At 42.6% G+C, this 12,454-nt stretch overlaps 1 protein-coding gene across 3 annotated transcripts in view; it reads left to right on the plus strand.

Moving 5' to 3' along the window:
• Positions 1-206: 206 nt before the first annotated feature.
• The window catches only part of si:dkey-174m14.3 (uncharacterized protein LOC563117 homolog), a 175,769-nt gene continuing 163,521 nt past the window's right edge, over positions 207-12,454 (plus strand). Inside the window, exons 1-2 of one of the 3 annotated variants that reach the window (XM_057353133.1) lie at positions 207-432; positions 2,700-3,198. The gene's annotated coding sequence lies outside the window, so the exon portion shown is untranslated. The remainder of the gene's footprint in view (positions 433-2,699; positions 3,199-12,454) is intronic. The other 2 variants (XM_057353132.1, XM_057353131.1) reach the window with 2 other exon arrangements.

Raw genomic sequence — 12,454 nt, forward strand, 5'->3', positions numbered from 1 at the left:
TTCTGGCTATGACTGTGTTTTCCATTTGCACATAATCTGTACATGATTTTAACACCCCTTTACGTACATGATATCAGCATACTGGCATTGTGCATGAGAGAGAGAGAGAGAGAGAGAGAGAGAGAGAGAGAGAGAGAGAGAGAGAGAGAGAGAGAGAGAGAGAGAGAGAGAGAGAGAGAGAGAGAGAGAGAGAGAGAGAGAGAGAGAGAGAGAGAGAGAGAGAGAGAGAGAGAGAGAGAGAGAGAGAGAGAGAGAGAGAAATGATGAGACAGACAGAAAGAGAGCGATTGAGAGAGGGGGAGAGTGTGTGCCTGTATGTACCTCAGACTGCGGAATGAAGCTTTGGGAGCTTTAAAACCCAAGCGCTTTTTCCTTTCGGTAATATCTTTCTGTTCCTTTCCAGGCTTTGAATGAGGAGATGCAGACAATAAGGTAAGCAGCTTCCCCTTTTTGTTTTTTATTTATTTACCCATCTCGTCCATCTTATTGCAGGACTGCAGCAGGATTTACATTCACTGTGGTGTAGGATGGATCCACTAAAAATAGAATTTGATGTTAAATCATTTGGTGCTTTAAACGCTTCTCTAGCCACAATGTCTTGTTTAGTTTGTTTATGCGTTGCAAAGCTAGTGTGTTTGTGTTACAGAGCAGAGCATAAAATGCTCCAAAACTGATTGATATTGGTTTATTTGCTATATAATATTCATGACATGCGTGTGCTGTCATGTCACTGCTGTTACCCAAGGCAGCATGAGAGATGGAACCTGGGTAATTATTTATTTGGATAAGCGTTTAGAGATGCTGCTGTACATTATAGTATATAAGTCATAGGGGGAAAGGTATGACTCAAGATGTGGGTGTATGTGGGGAAGATATCTGAGGGGTTGCTAGATGGATTTATTGGGGATTTTCCCCGTGCTAATGGATTTTATCAGGATATTGTTTGTTTTGCTAGAAGAAATTAAAATGAAGTAAATGTGCTTGCAGTTCCTCCATTATATGCTCCAAAATCTCTTGTCAATGTGAATAGCTATAGTTGGCACAGACACTCGGTTTAAACAAAAATCACGTGCATTACCTACAACATTTCATGCAATTTTAAATAGCTGTACTTGATCTATTTGCAAAACAATCTGGCAATAACACAAAACACACATCTTAAAAAGATTTCTTTCTTTTGTATTTCATTTGTAACAATCAACACAAAAGAACATTTGTAATGTGAGCATAAATGTGATGATCTGAACAAGGGCCGTAACCACTACAGACATTGGGGGGACAAGACCCCCCAATATTTGGATAGTCTGACATTTTAAATAAAATCCTCATCTGTCAAGCACCATGCTGATGAAACGCATATAAAAACTGAGACAAAATGTTTTGCGACTTCCAAAGCAGGCAGATACTCCCCCTCCCAACCTAACTGGTTTAGTCTCTCCAATGTTTAAAAAGGTGGTAGCCTTGATCTGACTTTTTTGTCTAATTGATGCAGTCACGTATAAATGTGTCATTTTTATAAGGTTTTATGAATATTGCTAGCCTTTAAAATTATAATTTGACAATGCTTTTAATCTAAATGTGACTGTAAATAATAAATTAATTAATTGATCATACTTGATTATGAGCCGTTGATTACTAAGAAAAAAAGTGTTCCAGTAAATTAAGTTGCATTGCTAGATTAGTTGTATGCTAAATCTAAGATCTGAATCATTGGGTCAGTACTGCATTCATGAGGGGCTGACATATATCGGGTAAACATAAGGTGAAACATCAATTATTATCAAATTGAATGCAAATGCCCCTGATCCCACAGTGTAGCAAATCTGATGTAACATGCTGAAATTGTTTCTTGTCTCTTTTCTTGAAATCTGTTCACTTCAGAAATGACAGGAAAAAGTTCATTATGGTCTTTTTGAATATAAATGGGTGAATGTTACAAAGCTTGTCAAAAACATGTCCAGGTCATTTTTTACAAAAAAAGAATGCGCTAATACAGAAATTAAATTTTACATGGATATTAACTATACACAAAAATAAAACAAACCATTAATACTACAAATATTAAAAAAAGAAAATCATACTTGTTTATATTGCACTTTTAAAAATATATTTTTAACATTGTAAATTTAAGAATGTAATGAAAATAATGTATAAAGTTACCATGAAACCAAAATTTTATTTGTTTAGCTTTTATCTTCTGGATATCCTTAGGAATAGCATTTTAGAATATGTTAGTCCTAAGGATAACTATTTATTAAACTAGTGTACCAATACATATCAACAATTTTATGACATCATTCTGCACTTCAGCTTCTCATCAAATTCTTAATGTTTATCAAATATCAAATTTATTAGCATTTTTACTATAGTATTGCATGTATACTGTATCTATTAGCAGATCCATGCATCATAGTGTTTTTACTGTAACATGTCTGTCTGTTTATTCCTTGTGTTTTGATTTCTGTTTCAGTTTGACCTAGTTTCTAGTTTGTTCATTGATCATTGTGTTCGCCTGTCGCCCCGGTTAGCTCATTAGTTCCCTTTGTTTACAATGTGTATTTAAACCTTGTGTTCTCATTTGTTCTCTGTCTGGTATTATACTTATCTTAACGTGGTGTGTTTGCCCCTGTGTTTTCTGTGGATTTACTATTTAAACCTGTTTTTGTCTCCTTCATCATGCGCGCGGTTTGGATATATAGCATCCCGTGACAGAATACCTGACCCAAACAAGAAGATTTTTGGCAACGTTTTTCTTTCTTTTGTTTTCTCCTTTTTTTTGTCTCCCCGTCCAGGTACTCTGCTTAGAGAAGGGAGACCGTCCACTGGAGAATCACACTCGGGACTTTTTTCACACCAACTTCCTGGATCACTTGCTCTGCATTTTTTATCACCACGGCCTGAGCGAGCGATGTAAAGCACGCCTTCCAACGGACGGTCCCAAAGAGGATTTCTCCTCCTTAGTGGAGTGGGTGCTGGAGAGCAATGGACTATTTTTCTCTGTTTGCACGGCTGAGGACATCTCAAGTCCCACTTCCAACCTAGAGCCCAGCCTACCATCACCCTGCTGCACAGAGCGTCAGCCAGAGCCCACCGCAGACGCGTTTGTGTGAGCCCTCTGCCACACAAACACCAGTACGTGAGCCGGGGACTGAGCTTGCCATCGCCCCGGAACCTGAGCCTCAAGACGCGAATGACCAGGTTTGTGAGCCAGCAACACTGTGCATTGGCGCGGGAGTCCTCGTGGAGTTTGAGGGCCCAGAGCAGGGTTCGGCAACCTTTGCGACCAAATGCGTCTATTTGGGGCCTTTCCCACCAAATAAATTTGTCTGGAGCTGCAAAATATATGTAACCTTTAAATTGCTATAACACAGGTTGTTATTATGCATGTAAGGTAGTAGTTACCCAGTTGCACCACTATAGTGGAACTTTTATTGTATTTAGATGTTAACAATTTAAACAGTTTTGTCCCTGGCAAGAAGTGGGAGTGTTGCAATAGGAGAGTATCGCGCGCACGCGCTGCTTTAATTAGACTTCAGCTTTTTTCTGTGAACTTTTCTTTTGGCTTTTGTTTTTGCAGCGTTTGATGAACAGCCACAAGAGACCACCTACTCTCCGCATACGGACATCATGCATAAACATTATGAGAAGCCCGCTAGCCAGACAGGATTTAAACTATGCCGGCTAAAGACCTAAAAGTTTGGTTTAAAGACAAAAAACGTACAAAGCAGAATTTTTTTCACCATTCCATTTGTAACACACATACAGTGTTCGGCGCTGTCTCACATCTGTCAAAGCAGAAATAAAACCACTGCTCTCTGTATGTTTTTTTTCTGTCATCTCCGGTCTCGCTCATATGTACATTGCATGCACTTATTTCGAATAAAATATAAAAAATATTCGAATACAAATAAAATATCTGAAAAAGCAGGTTGGGTAAATGTGTATGGTTTTTCAGATATTTCTTGAAGAAATCAGGACACAAGTGGTCAAAAGTGGACAAAATAGACAGATAACAACAGCAGGTATAAATGGGTATGTGCCTCTTTCGTCCACTTGTGATCCGATCGACCAAAACTCATCTTAATACCAGGCATAAACAGGGCCTCATAAAGACTGCAGGGAGCCGCAGAAGGGGGGCAGAAGAGCCATGGGTTGCTGACCCCTCGCCTAGAGGGAAGCCCCGCCCACACTCCCGCCACAGAGGGTGAGCTATATCGGGCCTCTGAGATAATGGACTGGACTAATGAAGGTTTTTTGGCTGCTCCCTTACCTATTGGTCCCGTCCAGCTCTGCTTCGTCTTCCAAGTCTCCGCTGGTCCCACTCAGCTCTCCTTTGTCTTCCAATTCTCCACTGGTCCCGCCCAGCTCTCCTTTGTCTCCCGAGTCTCCAGCCTCCCACCCCCGCCTCCTCTGTCTCTGCCAGCCAGTCTAAAAGCCCTGGGTCCGTTGGCATCTGGAGACACCTCAGCTCACCCTCTGCACGCCAGCACCGTTGGGTTGGAATGGCTTCCGGATCTCCAGCCGCCAGCTACCTCGGGGGTTGAGTATCCCATGTCTCCACGTCCGAGACCCAGACTCCACCTCGGCCCTCCAACACATCGCCTACACCTTGGCTCCAAGCTCCTTCATCTCCACCGTGCCCTGTCATTCCACCAGCTCCACCAGGCTCCCTCGTCCCTCCGGCTCTGCTTTGGTCAGTTGTCGACCATCTCCCGCCTCGGGACTCCTATCCTCCAGCTGCACCTCATCACTCCGCCCCTAAATCTGTGTCAGGCTCCACCTGCCCTCCTCCCATCCTTGGTCGCTCTGGCTCCGCCGCGGTCTTCCGGGTCCCCGCCGCCGCCTTGGTCGCCTTAGCCGTCTGTTCCACTTCGACCCTCTGGATCCTCGCTGTCACCCTGGCTCACCATCTGTCAGTCTCCACCCTGGGCTCCTCCTCCACAGTCTCCGTCAGTTGGCCCCCTGTGTCACCAGCCCTTCCTCCGTCACCCTCTCTTGTCTCTGGTCTTCCATAAGGCTCCTCCTGCTCCAGGCTCCACCCTGGCTTCATAGACTGCTCCCTATCCCCTTTATCTGCCCCTCGTCTACCCCACGCCTGCCTCCTGAACCCCCTCCCTCCTCTGTTGGACTTTGTTCTACGACGGTAGGATGTGCCTATCCGGTAGGGGGCGAACTGTAACATGTTTGTCTGTGTATTCATTGTGTTTTGACTTCTGTTTCAGTTTGACCTAGTTTCTGTATCTTTTATTGATCATTGTGTTCACCTGTCGCCCCGATTAGCTCATTAGTACCCTTTGTTTACCATGTGTATTTAAACCCTGTGTTCTCGTCTGTTCTCTGTCCGGTATTATACTTATGTTAAAGTGATGTGTTTGATCCTGTGTTTTCTGTGGATTTACTATTAAAACCTGTTTTTTATACTCCTTTGTCATGTGCTTTTACATATATAGCATCCCATGACAGTTTCTGGATGGATGTGTCTTTTGATTTGTTTAAAATTTGTTTAAAATTCATTAATTTATGTTCGAACTGAAGAAATTAAGTTTTACATTGCACAAAGACATTGAAGCCTAGTTTTAGGACCCATAGGACCAATTTGGGATTGTCACAGTTGCGTCTTGTTCGCTTTTGGTTTAGTTCTGTGTTCCTTTTTTGCCTGTGTTCATTTGTTTGTTTCCACAGTTGTTAATTAGTCCCGCACCTGTTTCCCTTGATTATGTTTCCCTGTGTTTTTAAGCCCTGCGTTCTCCTCAGTTCCTTGTCCTTTATTGTTTTTGTTTATAATTTCATGTGGTTCTGTTGCACTCCTGTGGATTTCTTAAACCCTTTTTGGAATTCTACTCCGTTGTCGTGTGGTTTATATACGACACACGTGACAGGGGTCAATTTGTCATTATTTATACGATTATTACTGTAAGTACCCTCCTGCCAACTTGTCATGCAGAGAAAAAATATTGTAATTCGCTGATGCATTATGGTAATATTTGTTAAAGTGTTAAAACTTAAAGTGTATCCGGAGAAATTACTCTGACTCAAACATTAAACATTAAAATGTTAATCAAAAATTGTATCACACTTAATACCTATTTTATACCTATTTTATTTAAGTGTTTGTCTTTTTGATATATAGCTGTGGAAAATTAAGAGACCACAGTTTTTGTTTTAAATAAGCATATCTAAATGTATTGTGGCTATTCCAGTCAAGTGTCGGTTGTATTTCAATAATAGTAAACAGTTGAACAAGAAGCGCTCTCAATGTTTTGACTGCTTTCCAGTATGAAAGCGGTAATGTTAGTTCGTGCATAATTTAGATTGCATTTTAGGAGACTATTAAATTAACTAGGATAATATTTAATTACTCACAGTTGTTTGACAGGATAGTTACACTTTCGCTTACCCACAGCAGCATTACATACCCTACATTCCATCCATTTAAATAAGTCTCTCTGCCTTTGGTTCACATTGCCGTGACATAAGGCAGAAAGTAAACGCACGACACGCCTGAAAGAAATGACACGGGTTGAAGCATCATACGTTTTTCTAATGCACAGTATACGTTTTCAGAACGATTCAGTGTTAATAGGGCGAAGAGTGTTTTAAAAATGAAAACTCAGTATTCAAAGAAAAACATATATGGACAAAGTCTCAGCTACTAATTGTGTTGCGGAATGTGACAATGTGACATGCTTCATTAGATTAGAATTACTTGGCACTGACGTGGAGCCTTTTTCTTTCTGGGCATAGCAGCGAACCCTCAGGGTCCTCTAGGCCCTCTGTGATGACCTTAATTATCGTAAAAATATATATTTAAAAACTCATCAAATTGTTAGTTATTTAAGATTTATTAGGCCGCTGTGCCTCAATTCATTCTGGTTGCTGATGTGCACACATGTGTATGTTGCTTAGCTTTATTTGAGACAAGTGATTTTGACAGTGGTCAGTCTTAAATTTACCTGAGATTATTGTACATATTTGCTGTTATTGTGCATAACAGTGACATTTTTTCAGATAAATGGTAAATTTTCTACGGTCAGTTCCAAACGTTTAGTTCACTGTACCAGTTTAATATTAAGATGTATTATAATCATAATTTGTTCGCTGGTGAATCTCTCTTTACTGTCTGCTAGTGTAGTCACCGATTTTCTTTGCTGATAGTGCTCTCATGAGGTGTCACTTTTTAAACACATTCTTCCCTTTCAACTTAACCCTCAAGTGGTGTTATTTAAAACTACACTAATCTGCTATTGGTGTACAAATTTGGGCACTTTGTAATATTTTACATAAATGTCATAAAACTATATTTTCTTTTTTTTAATAAATGTAAAATCTTTCAAGTTATGCATTTATTTGGTGACGTTTATGTATTTTTTTTACCTCAATTACTACATTTATTTGAATATATAATTAGCAGTTTTTATGTTTTTCACCCAACATTCACATGAAAACATGATTTTCATTAAAAACTTCATTCCACTGATTAAAACACAGTAAAAAAATAATAATAACGACGCTTCTGTTTTTTGTAACATCTTAGGGACTTAAAATAGCAATTATATGAATTATCAATGTAAATATAAAATAAGCATTTTTACACCCGCCCTACTCTGCCACTTGTTGACAAACGTTGTAAATCATCATCAGTTATTCGGTTGTCTCCAACCCACATTTTTATTCACATGCATTTCGCTAAAATGTAAAAAGAGTCTACACAACAAACAAAGTACAAATATATGATATTTACAGACTATGATTGTGAATGAACGAATAATATTAAATTAATAGTTTGTGAAGTACTTATAATTTACAAAATTTGTAAATGTAAAAGTTGTTTCAGTACATATAAAGTACATAGCATAGGTACATATAAAATAAACTTGTTGTAATTGATGTAAATTTCTGTTAAAATATGTTGTAGATTTTTAAAAAGTGCATGATCATATGAATCATATAAAGTTTAATTGCATATGTATACATTAACTAATTATCTGTTACTGTAAGCATTATATACTGTTTCATTGATCTGCCATCTGCAGGCTGCACAATCCATTTAAATTATAAATATTCCCTCCTGTTTGCAAGTGGGTGGCTTTTGGAAGGAGGGATGATGTGACATTTTGAAAGTGAGAATAAGCATATAGGGGTGATTTCCCGGACAGAGCTTCAGCCTAGTCCCAGACTAACTTAAATATAGTTATAGGTGTCTTGACCAGAAACAACTTGCATGACATTTTTTTTAAATATATAGGCCTATGTGTGATTGTTTTGTCTCAAGATCTAATCCAGTGCTTCCCAACCCTGGTCCTCAGGCCACCCTCCCAGAATGTTTTAGATGTCTCCCTATCAGTAGCGAACCATTAACACACACTTACCACAGTACAGTAAGGTATTTTACCTTTCTGTGCTCTCCTAGAGAAGTGCGCTTACATCATATACACCATCAAACTTACCACATGATACATTTACAATGCTACTCCAGACTTGAAATGCAACAAGCCGAACAGCACAGCAAGAGAGAGTTATTACCTAAAAAAAACATGCAATACAAATACAAATACAAATCAATATTACACATATGCATTATGATCGGCGTGCCTTGTGTATGTGAACAGAATAATGGACCACATGACAGACACTGCCTCCCAGTCTGATCATAAAACAAACACAGACTAACGTACACAATACGTTAAGACTGACCACTGTCAAAATCACTCATCTCAAATAAAGCTAAGCAATAAACAACGGTGCACATCAGCAACCAGAATGAATTGAGGCACGGCGGCATTATTTAATCATGAATAACTTACAATTTGATGATCAAATTACTTGGTAACAAAGTATTCCTCCTGTTGTTTTGATTGAACAACGTTTATCAACTTGTCTCTCTTTTTTCTGAGACCTGATACAAAGTTCATCCACATATTGTTTTGAATTTTCCACATTTCTTCATCTTCTTTTGACGTTTTATGATGGTTGGCAAACCAACTTCTGGTGCTTCTTCCACTTTAAGAGACTGCTGGTGAACAACCCCCCAAATGGTGGAAAGTTAGCAAAAAACAAAACGCGCCCGTTTAAAAAGATGATATGATTTGGTCAGTTTTACTGTAATCTCTCTCATTAATTTACTATTGTACTGTCATCAGTATAGCCTCATTGAAGGCTCCCGACATAAGTACACGTTCGACTTCTTGCATCATGCGCAGGACATCACAGAACTGCGACTGCTCCGTGTTCTTGAATTACTCTTGTGACTCTTAGAAATCTCACATGGATAGTCTGCATCGATCCAGGAAGTCAAATATACAGATCTAATAGGGAAAATCGTCAGACTTTTATAAAAAATTATATTTTAAGTTTTTAAATGTTATTATGATGTTTAATTAACAAAGTTCGGGAGGAGACGGAGCATATAATCAGCCCGGCTGGTCTACCATCAGCAATCACCGCATCTACCCTATCAGCTCAAGCAAGCACTCTTATAAATAGGAAAACCATCTTACCTGCTTTATCTCTTAAGATTAAGCATCAACTCTCAGTTCGACGCTATGTCCGAGACCCCCGTCATCGACGATGTATATGCCAGCAATCTTCCAGTGCCGCCGAGCGCGTCCCATCTTTCCAGCTCAGGTTCGGAATCTTTAATCGATTCCCCGGCTTCATCACGGGGCCGCCAGCTCCGCCGTTCTGCACCTCGAAAGGCTAAATCCAGAGGTGGCACTTCATCACCTGGCCCAAAGAGACATCCACCTCCTTCTCCGGCTTCTTCTTACACCTCTACTCACAACACGATCCCCGCCATCCAGAAATGGACTGTCCAGGGCCTACGACTGGCTCTTTCCAACGCGGACGTCCAATTCCACAGGCGGATGACCAAGGTGGAGCTTTACTGCCTCTACGCCTCTTCCCTGGCGGATACCGCCGCACCGAAGTCCGCTCCGCAAGAAACCACCAACAAGCCGGGCGCGGCTCGTGGTTCTCCTTATTCCCGGCCCGGGCAATCCATCTCCACAGCTCATCGTGGCCGCCCGCTGGCAAGCCGGCACAGCAGGATTTTGGTGAGCGCGGGTACCGCCACGGATTTCCCGGACGCCATGAATCCATCGATCGAGGGCTTCCAGCAACTCGTCCCTCTCACCGTAGGCCAGCTTCATCCTCCAGCCAACACCCTGCCAGCAGTCAACACCGCGGGGCATCTACGAAACATTAGCTTTCCAGCACCTGGTGCTCCGGTGCTTTCTCACCCATTCCCCGCCCCTGGCTCTTGGCCCACGGCACCTCCATCAACCACTAGCGCGAGGCTGCCTCAGCTAGCGATGCAGGCGCCGGTCCTCGGCCATTTCCCAGTCACCCCAGCAGCCGCTGCTAGCGCAAGCATGACTCCGCTAGCCGCTCAGGCGGCCGCCATCCCCCCCCTTTTCTCTTTTCCGCAGAACCGATCGAACTTCTCATTGGCCACGGCGACAGCAATGCCAGTACCGATCAACGCACCAGCCTTAGAACCGCCTCCAGTTTCGGGGAACATCAGATCTCAGATCTTGACAGGTGCGGACACAGACCTTTATTTTCTCCTCTCACCTTTATCACCCCTGTCAACCGAGCGACAGATCACTTACGGCGATCTATCGCTCACGTTTAAAAATCAGTCACCCAACCACACCCGCACACTGTCCTTCCCCGAATTTACCGTCGCTTTTAAACGCTACATAGAGGTGATCTGCACTGCGTTCCCTCATAGGAGACGCGAGCTGAGCGATTACCTCGCCATCGTGGCAGAGCTCGCTCTCTCCTATGGGGGCGCGCATTTCTATACATACCACAAACTTTTTTCTGCCAAATGTGCCATTCGTGTAGCTCAGTGGAACCAGTGCCCCTACTGGGGAGCACTGGACACTGAGCTTCATAACAGGGTTTTCCTGGGCGTTCGCAACATTTCCTGCGCGGTATGTCGCTCAGTAGCGCATTCCACAACCGATTGTCCCCTAGTCACTCCCTCTCTTCCCCCACGCCCAGATTCGCCTTCCAAATCCACTTCCTCTGTTCCGCGCCTGCCAAACCGCCGAGCTAACCAAACCCGTGGGCAACCCAGCAATTTGGAGGCATGCAGGAACTTCAATGTAGGAAGGTGCACCAGGCAGCGTTGTCGCTTCCTGCACGTGTGCTCGTTTTGCAGCGGTGCACATGCTCGAATTGTGTGCCCAATTTCTCAAGTTCAGAATAAAAATCTAAAAAATTACCTCTCGACTCCTGTGAATGTTTCTTGTTTGTCTTTCGAGTTGTCTTCGCACCCCGACATTCAGTTCACTGAATATCTTCTGACCGGTCTCACGAACGGCTTCGACCCCGGCGTTATCAGTCTTCCATCACACAGCTTAATATGCCCCAACCTCCAGTCTGCGCTCGCCGAACCGGAGTCAGTCGATCTCCTCATTAAAAAGGAGATCGACGCTAAATTCATTATCGGCCACTTCGACGCCCCCCCTTTTACCGCGTTTCGCATTAGCCCCATTGGCGTAGCGACACGTAAATTCTCGGGCAAAAAGCGCCTCATATTCGATCTCTCGTCACCGCACGGCTCTGCCTTTCCAAGCATTAACAGCCTCATTCCGATCGAGGAATTTTCTCTGCACTATCATAACATCGATCAAGCCATCACTTTAATTAAACATGCCGGTCGTGGCGCTTGGCTAGCCAAAGTCGACATAACATCTGCGTTTAAAGTCATGCCTATCCACCCAGATTTCTGGCACCTTTTCGGCATCCGATGGCGTAATAAATTTTACTTTTCTGTCCGTCTCACTTTCGGATGCAGAAGCAGCCCAAAAATTTTCGACATGTTGTCAGAGGCAATTTGCTGGATTCTCTCTAACAATTATGCAATTCCCTACCTCATCCACCTACTAGAAGATTTTTTAATCATCTCATCTCCCGATTCGCTTCCGGCTACGCATCTAGCAAAAGTCCAGCAGGTTTTCGGAAATCTCGGCGTTCCCCTCGCCCCAGACAAAACTTCAGGACCGAGCACGTCCAACGAATTTCTCGGAATTAAATTAGACTCGCTTAAATTCCAGGCTTATCTGCCAAAAGAGAAAATCGACAGAACGATCGTGATCGCTTCCGCCCTATTAGCTAATCCCCGCTGCTCCAAACGCGAGCTACTGTCTGTTCTCGGCCATCTGAATTTTGCGATGAGGATAATCCCTCAAAGCCGACCGTTCGTTTCACACCTCCTTTCTCTCGCGTCCTCCGCACACGCTCTAGAGGACACGTTATCCATATCCAGCCCCTGCCTTGACGAGCTGAGCTTATGGATAAAATTCCTCAGACAATGGAACGGCTTGTCATTTTTCTACAGTGACATGGCCTCCTCCCCCGCCGATATTCACCTGTTCACAGACGCTGCCCCTTCCATCGGTTTCGGAGGCTTTTACCAAGGCCGTTGGTTTGCATCCACTTGGCC

The sequence above is a fragment of the Triplophysa rosa genome, linkage group LG15 (genome assembly GCF_024868665.1).
Source record: "Triplophysa rosa linkage group LG15, Trosa_1v2, whole genome shotgun sequence".
In the NCBI taxonomy this organism is placed as follows: domain Eukaryota; kingdom Metazoa; phylum Chordata; class Actinopteri; order Cypriniformes; family Nemacheilidae; genus Triplophysa; species Triplophysa rosa.